Source organism: Bufo gargarizans, chromosome 4, assembly GCF_014858855.1.
Source record: "Bufo gargarizans isolate SCDJY-AF-19 chromosome 4, ASM1485885v1, whole genome shotgun sequence".
NCBI classification, from domain to species: domain Eukaryota; kingdom Metazoa; phylum Chordata; class Amphibia; order Anura; family Bufonidae; genus Bufo; species Bufo gargarizans.
In genome coordinates, this window is record NC_058083.1 from 338,043,119 (window position 1) to 338,051,734 (window position 8,616).

General features: G+C 47.5%; 1 protein-coding gene across 1 annotated transcript in view; it reads right to left on the bottom strand.

Moving 5' to 3' along the window:
- TAB2 (TGF-beta activated kinase 1 (MAP3K7) binding protein 2) overlaps positions 1-4,909 on the bottom strand; it is an 86,689-nt gene extending 81,780 nt beyond the window's left edge. Inside the window, exon 1 of the mRNA XM_044290737.1 lies at positions 4,577-4,909. The gene's annotated coding sequence lies outside the window, so the exon portion shown is untranslated. The remainder of the gene's footprint in view (positions 1-4,576) is intronic.
- Between the last annotated feature and the right edge of the window lie 3,707 nt (positions 4,910-8,616).

Here is an 8,616-nt window from a genome sequence, read left to right on the forward strand (position 1 = left end):
CCATGTCCTCAGCTCTATACCCAGAATCCTGGTGACAGGTTCCTTTTAAAGCCAAAAAATACAGAAGCCAAAAATTCATGTGTGCATGGACCCTAATACAATTACAGCCAAGCCCACCAAAGGCAGTCTACAGCAGATATGCTCAACCTGCGGCATACCAGCTGTTGCAAAACTACAACTCCCATCATTCCCTGACAGCTTACAGCTATCATCCTACGAAAGGGCATTGTGCGAGTTGTAGTTTTACAACAGCTGGAGGGCCACAGGTTGAGCATCCCTGGTCTACAGGGTGAAGCAGAGAGACAACCTTTACAGTCACTAACAGAGCACAACGCTACCTTATCTGCACCTACCTGCAAACACTTACGGTACATCTGGAAGAGCATTCAACATTGGGACCACTCGCATTACAGAAAAAGACAGACATGCCAAGAGGTTCTTTGAATAGAATTATTACCCAAAACATAAAAATGGCCATAAGTAAGACACTGGCAGATTTAAGGGAACTGATCAATATATATAAAAAAAGAATTTGATATAAATTTCAGTAATAATTTAATTAAGTGCCCGCATGTTCCCCTGAAACAGAAGCTTCATACTAGCCTGCTGCCCTCAGTCCCCACGCCGTTTCTCTCCAGCTGACCATGGTCAGCCAATAACTGGCTTCAGTGGTGAAATGGCCACAAGCAGCATGACATGCTGAGGCCAGTCACTGGCTGGAGCGGTCCATGTTACTATGCCAATGGCCACCCAGATGGAAACAGCGCAGGAACCAGAAGCAGGAACTTTATTTTAAAAATAAATAAAAAATTGATTGGAAAACCCCTTTAATCACCGTTTATATGGGGCAATCATCATCACAGTAAATTACCAATTGTTAGTGCATTCATTAAAGAACATGAGATGAAAGGTGGCGGTCTATTTGCCAAATTTAGTCCCAAAGTGCTTGTAAAATTAGGCGCAGTTACAGCGTCACCGCAAAGTCCCATCCTGCCATATGCCCTCCCCCCACAACTTTTCCAAAAGTCGCAACTGATAAAGAGACAGAAAATCATCCTACAAGGCACAGACACAAAAGTGGAATGACGAGAACTGGTGTGACGTCGCAAATGACCAATAAATTATCCATAGAGAGGACCTGTCACCTCTCCTGGCAGTTTTAATAGCTTCATGCATTTCCCATGTAATAACAATTCTGGAGCATCTATTCTTATGTCTGTATGTTGTCCCATTCCTCTATTATTTGCACAAGAAGTTATGAATAATTGCTAGCAGTCTGCAGTAAGGGTACAGAGGGGTGTACCTGCTCAGTCTCCCTCTATCCAATCAGTGCTGCCATTGTCAGACTGGGCAGGTACACCCCCCCCCCCCCAACTGGTTACCACCCCTCTGTACCCTTACTGCAGACTGCTAGCAATTCATTCATGTCTTCTAGTAGAAATAATAGAGGAATGGCACAACATAGACACAAGACTAGATACTCCAGAATTGTTTGTACATGAGGAATGCATGGAGCTAGGAGTGGTGACAGGTCCTCTAAGGCTCATGCACACAACCGTATGTATTTTAGGGTCCGCAAAAAAAAAGGATGACGTCCGTGTGCATTACATATTTTGCAGAACGGAGCAGCTGGCCCTAATAGGACAGTCCTATCCTTGTCCGAAATGTGAGCATGGAATGCACACAGTAACTTCCGTTTTTTTTTTTTTTTCCTTGGTAGACCCATTGAAATGAATGGTTACGCATACAGTCCGCCAAAAAAAAAAAAAAAAACCCACACACAACACAAACACCCCCACAGGAGGGACACGGAAAGATACGATTGTGTGTATATGAGCCCTTAAAAGGTAGCACACCAGAAAAGGTTGCTTTTTACTCCATTTACAAGTTAAAAACTTTTTGATTAATCTGGACCCAGATTACCGCTGCCTAATCCAGCATCCGCTAAACACAAGACATTTTCAAAGTCTCATGTACACAGTGCAGAATTTCCCTGCATGGAAATTGACCTGCAGTGCGGATTTAGGCATTCATGGCATGTCAATCTGATGCTGCGGTTTTTCACCTTAGCGGTAACGGACCCGCTTGCGGTTCAGCCCCACTGACCGGAGCTCACAGCGCAGTGTGGTTTTAAACTGCAACGCTAACTCGCTTTGAAAACACTAGGAGGCAGATACCACGCAAATTTGTAGCAGAGTTCGCACCAAAAACCACTATGTTAACGGGCCCTTTGTGCGGATTTTCTGAGCAGATTTCACCCCTTGCAATGCAAAGAGCGAGATCTGGGGAGAGTAGCACATGCAGATACGCAGCGACCGTTACACGGCTGTGCGAATACACCCTCAGCGGACGTTTACACGGGACATATAATCTTCGGAATTGCAGATGCAAAGTGAATGAGATTAGTGGCGCATTCAGAAGACCGGATGTATTTTGTGGTCTGAGGGGGAAAAAAAAAAAACCCACAGGTGAAGTCGCTTTTGCATCCATTTTTTCTGGAGACCCACTGTAACAATGTCCATTTTTGTCCAAAAAAAAAAAAAAAAAAAAAACGGACCAGAGGACATGTTCTATATTTTTTGTGGGACAACAAAATGGACATACGGATGTGGAAAGCAAACTGAGCGCTGGCCACATTGTTTGCAGCCACATTTAAATGAATGGTCTACATCCAATCTACAAAAATTGAGAATAGGACCAAAAATACAGTCGCGTTAATAGGGCCTTAGGCCATGCTTCCACGTAGCGTGCCACTTTTTCTCAGCAAAAACAGGCGTTTTACGCGCTTCACCTGAACTCATGAGAAACTGAAGCAATTCTCCAAAAACTACTGCAGACTTGTCATGTTGGTCGGCACGCAACAGTTGAACAGCGATCTTTAAGAAAACTCGTGCACGTGCTGCATAAAAAGATTGGCGCGCAATCCATGGGGAAATGGAGACCGTGCAGATTATAAATCCAATACATCCATTTACGCTGCAAATTCCACTACAGACTGCAGCCATCACAATGGACAGGGTGAAATCTGCATTTGTGTGCTGCAATTTAAGTCCCACGTGGACGTAGACTTAAAGGGGTTGTCCAGCTTTTATTAGGTGATGGCCTATCCTTAAGAGCCGACACCCTGCCGCTCCCTAATTGGTGTAGCTGTCACCAGAACTACACAGCTCTGTCAACTGTGTAGTAGATGGAGGTCATCACTGTAGATGTGGTCCTATTCACTTCAATGGGGGCAGCACTGTAGTAACGTGATCCCGCTACACAAACAGCTGATTAGTGGAAGTGTGTGGCGCCGGACCCCCGCTGACCAGCTAGTGACGGCCTATCCTGAGGATATGCCTTCGCCAAGTAGAAAGTTGGACAAGACTTTTAAGGGGCCATTCACACGTCCGTGGTGTATTGTGCATCCGCAGCCCCCACAGAACAGCCTATTCTTAGCTGCAATTGCAGACAAAAATAGGACATGTTCTATTTTTTAGCGGAGCCGAGGATCGGAAGTTCAGGGCCGCGCTCCAGAAATGCGGAGAGCACATAGTGTGCTCTCCGCATCCCCTTCTGCCCCCATTAAGAATGAATGGGTCCGCACCCGCTCCCGATATTGCGGAACGGATGCGGACGTGTGAATGGACCCTAAGGAGTTTTCTAGGACTATCATTAGGATCAGCCATCAATGTTTGATCACTGGGGGTCTGACCTCCACCTTCACTGCCACGGTACCGGTTGTCGGATTCCCGCAAATCAGACACTGACTACCTAGAAAGGGCCACTATATTATAATCCAAGAGAACCACTTTAATGGGGCCCATGTGGCACAGAATAGACTAAGCCAGGGGACAGCAAACATCAACACTCCAGCTGTTCTGAAACTACAACTCCCAGCATCCACTCATCACTTCTACGGGAACAGGCAGGTAAGTGAGCATGCTGGGAGTTGTAGTTTCATAGCAGCAGGTGTGCCGAAGGCTGCTGATCCCTGGTCTCTATGAAAGCTCTCGGCACCAGTGTGAACAGCGTTTGGCAGAAGCCATTTTTGGGGAGACGGTTATAGCTCGGCTATGTGGACAACCTGACAGCAGATCAACGCTTTGTGTGAAAGCCAATCACGTGTGTAATACGGAGCCGTCCCCTGATGTCAGGAAGCAATTGTCCTGCTCTAGACCTGACCATATGGCCTTTACCACATACATGAAGACATACTGCCAGCAGTGGGGATCATCTCCAACAACTTGACCCTGTAAGGTGCCACATGACAATATATCCAGGGGCAAAAGCTGCCACACACAGGGGTCCCTATCACCATGCTCCAATGTGGCAGAAGATGCCAGGTGTGCCCCTCAGCCAGACCTGGAGTGAATGAAGCCACCAGGTCGGTCCAGTATCTGGAGGGGTGGGGGAGCGCACACCTCAGTCAGGTAATGGCAGGCACGTATGACAGGAGGCCTGCCACACACAAGTGTCAGTGACAGGCCTGGAGCCGGGGCCTACAGCTTTATCACCGCCCATCTCCCCCTCCAGCGCTCAGGCCTGGGCCCACTTCCCCAACAGGCCCCAGTAGCAGAACTACTTCCCCGCTCACCTCACAGCCTTCTCCTCCGCCGCCAGCTCGGATAAGGGGCCGGCGTGACGCCGCGACACCTCTCCGTCAGCCTCCTTGTGAAGCTAGGTCCAGCGGGGGGGAGGGGGACAAGCGTAGCTACTGCTGCCCCGGCCCGGCAATCTCACCGCCACCTCCCCCCCTCCGCTGCACTGCAAAGTCCCGGCCACAAAATCCTGTCAGGCCCAGTCCACAATGTCCCGCGCTCCGCCAGCGGAACCAAGCGTCTCTGACGTCACCAGTCCCGGAACGTAACGGTCCCTCCTCTAGCTGAGTTCTGTCTATGACTCCTCTGCTTCCAGGCAAGAGGCGAAACCAAAATACTAGCAGGGCGAAATATGGCGGACGAGAGCCAAGGGAGATCCCGCGAGAGGAGGAGGGGGAGCCTTGCTGTGGTGACGTGACCATGTCCCCTCCTGCCCGGTGTTGCCAGAGACGCTGTGGGACTGGGCAGCCTGCTGGATGCCAGGGCGGCTGTAAATAACTGTGTTTCCATTCACCCACAGCAAGTAGAGATGCTGACAGGGGTGAGGTAGGGTCAGGTCACATAGCACATAAATAAAAGTATGCCATGCTATATGTACTATATATACCCTGCCAGAAATGAGAAAAGGAAATGTGGAAACTGCTAGTGGTGCTCGGTCAATGATCACACAGCCCAGGCGATGCCCCCTTTATTTTGGGTTCTGTAGCAGGGTATATGGTGAGGCAGGGTCACATTAGGGTACCCTCACACGTGCGGCAGAGGATTCCAGCAAGCAGTTGCGTCGCCGGAATTGCCTGAGGGATCTGTCAAAACGTATGCAAACTGATGGCATTTGTAAGACTGATCAGGATCCTGATCCGTCTGAGAAATGCATTGAAATGTCGGTGGAAAAACGGATCTGGCATTTTTTCCCCCACATTTTTGCGGTCTGAGCTTGAGCAGACCGCAATTCCGGATCCGTTTTGCTGGAACACTCAGGGCTGGATCCGGCATTAATGCATTTCAATGGGAAAAAATGCCGGATCCTGCATTCCGGCAAGTGTTCCGGAATTTTGGACAGAGATAAAACCGCAGGATGCTGCAGTATTATCTCTGTCCTGAAAAGTCAAGGCTGAACTGAAGACATCCTGATGCATCCTGAACGGATGGCTCTCCATTCAGAATGCATTGGGATAAAACTGATCAGTTCTTTTCCGGTATTGAGCCCCTAGGACGGAACTCTATGCCGGAAATTAATAACGGTGTGAAAGTACCCTTAAAAAGGACCTTTCATCAGTTTTGCAAAAGTCTGAGGGTACTTTCACACTAGCATTTTTCTTTTCCGGCACCGAGTTCCGCCCTTAGGGGCTCTATACTGGAAAATAACTGATCAGTTTTATCCTAATGGACTCTGAATGGAGAACAATCCGTTTAGGATGCATCAGGATATCTTCTGTTCAGTCACTGAACGACGTTTTGGACGGAGGAAATACCGCAGAATGCTACAGTATTATCTCCATCCAAAATTCCAGGACAGTTGCTGGCTCCAGCATTAATTTACATTGAAATGTATTAGTGCCGGATCAAATGCCGGATCTGTCCTTCTTGTCTTTGCAAAAATGTGAAAAAAATACATAACGGATCCGTTTCTCCGGAGGACATGGGGAGAGACAGAACCGTTCTTGCAATGCATTTGTAAAACAGATCCGTATCCGGATCAGTCTACAAATGCTGTCCATTTGCATGCAGATTTCCGGATCACTGCTGCAAGTGTGAAAGTAGCCTAATTAGGGTGTTACCGTATAGGGCCCCACTGATGCCATGGATGTTTTGTTGTTTATCAAAAGACCCCCCCCCCCATCCCTTTCTTCCGCTGTGGCCCCCCGTTGATTTTGCTGCCTTGTATTATAATGAGGAGCATCGGAGCAATGAGGAGGAGACTGAGTCTTTCTCAGTGCTGTCTAATCGCAGCAGAGAGCGTCACAGCCAGGGAGTTTTTTTCTCTTTCTGTGACGCTCTCTGCTGTGATTAGACCGCGCTACAGCCAGGGAGAAGGATACGTCCAGTGAGAAACCCTGGCGTCTCCTCCTCCCTGTACCAATGCTAGTAATTAACATACTGAGCGTGGGAAATACCGGAGGGCACAGCGGGCGAACGGAGCGGCGCCCAGGAATAATAGTAAGCGCTATAGGATCCCTGCTTTATGCCCTACATAGCGTGCTACTTATCTTATAAAGTCTGGAGCCATCAAAGGTCCTCTTTAATACCGGGTGGCATCTCCCCTTGGTGCTGCCACTCTGGTATGATAGCGGTCATACAGACACTGGATATCCTGCTGTGTATGTCATTCTAAGCTCTTTCACTATGGACTAGTAGTTCAGCCACATGCATCGCCCCATCCAATCCTAGACATTCTCCATGGGGGAGAGATCTGGAGATCGAGCTGCTTCATACCCTGAAGACCACCACCTTTGTTGTGTGACCACTGACTAAGCTCCTCTAGCAGTTTGAGGTGCAGGTGTTTTTTTCATTTTCCACTAGTTATATATATATATACACATCAAGGAGTTGTTGGATTCCAATGAAACTTTATGGGGGAGATTTATCAAAACTGGTGTAAGGAAAACTGGTTTAGTTGCCCATAGCAACTAATCATATTACGTCTGACAAATGAAAGGTGGAATCTGATTGGCTGTTATGGACAACTAAGCCACTTTTCCTTTACTTCAGTTTTGATAATTCTACCTCTATATGTGTAAATGTAATTACCAAAAAGGCATTAAAATGTATGCGCCGCGGAGACAAAATTTGTTACGTTTTCAGCCTTTGATTCAACAGTTCCGTATAGTAGATTATAGTCAGATCACCCCTCATCCATAATGCCAGGCAGTCCCGTCTAGTAGATTATAGTCAGTTCATCCCTCATCCATAATGCCAGGCAGTGCCGTATAGTAGATTATAGTCAGATCACCCCTCATCCATAATGCCAGGCAGTCCCGTATAGTAGATTATAGTCAGATCACCCCTCATCCACAATGCCAGGCAGTCCCGTATAGTAGATTATAGTCAGATCACCCCTCATCCACAATGCCAGGCAGCCCCGTATAGTAGATTATAGTCAGCTCACCCCTCATCCACAATGCCAGGCAGTCCCGTATAGTAGATTATAGTCAGATAACCCCTCATCCATAATGCCAGGCAGTCCCATATAGTAGATTACAGTCAGATCACCCCTCATCCACAATGCCAGGCAGCCCTGTATAGTAGATTATAGTCAGATCACCCCTCATCCATAATGCCAGGCAGTCCCATATAGTAGATTATAGTCAGATCACCTCTCATCCACAATGCCAGGCAGCACCGTATAGTAGATTATAGTCAGCTCACCCCTCATCCACAATGCCAGGCAGCCCCGTATAGTAGATTATAGTCAGCTCACCCCTCATCCACAATGCCAGGCAGTCCTGTATAGTAGATTATAGTCAGATCACCCCTCATCCACAATGCAAGGCAGCCCTGTATAGTAGATTATAGTCAGATATCCCCTCATCCATAATGCCAGGCAGCCCTGTATAGTAGATTATAGTCAGATCACTACTCATTCATAATGCCAGGCAGTCCCGTATAGTAGATTATAGTCAGATCCCCCCCCATCCATAATGCCAGGCAGTCCCATATAGTAGATTGCAGTCAGATCACCCCTCATCCACAATGCCAGGCAGTCCCGTATAGTAGATTACAATCAGATCACTACTCATTCATAATGCCAGGCAGTACCATATAGTAGATTACAATCAAATCACCCCTCATTTATAATGCCAAGCAGTCCCATATAGTAGATTATAGTCAGATCACCCCTCATCCATAATGCCAGGCAGTCCCGTATAGTAGATTACAATCAGATCACTACTCATTCATAATGCCAGGCAGTACCATATAGTAGATTACAATCAAATCACCCCCCATTTATAATGCCAGGCAGTCCCATATAGTAGATTATAGTCAGATCACCCCTCATTCATAATGCCAGGCACAGTGGGCGAAGGGAGCGGTGCCC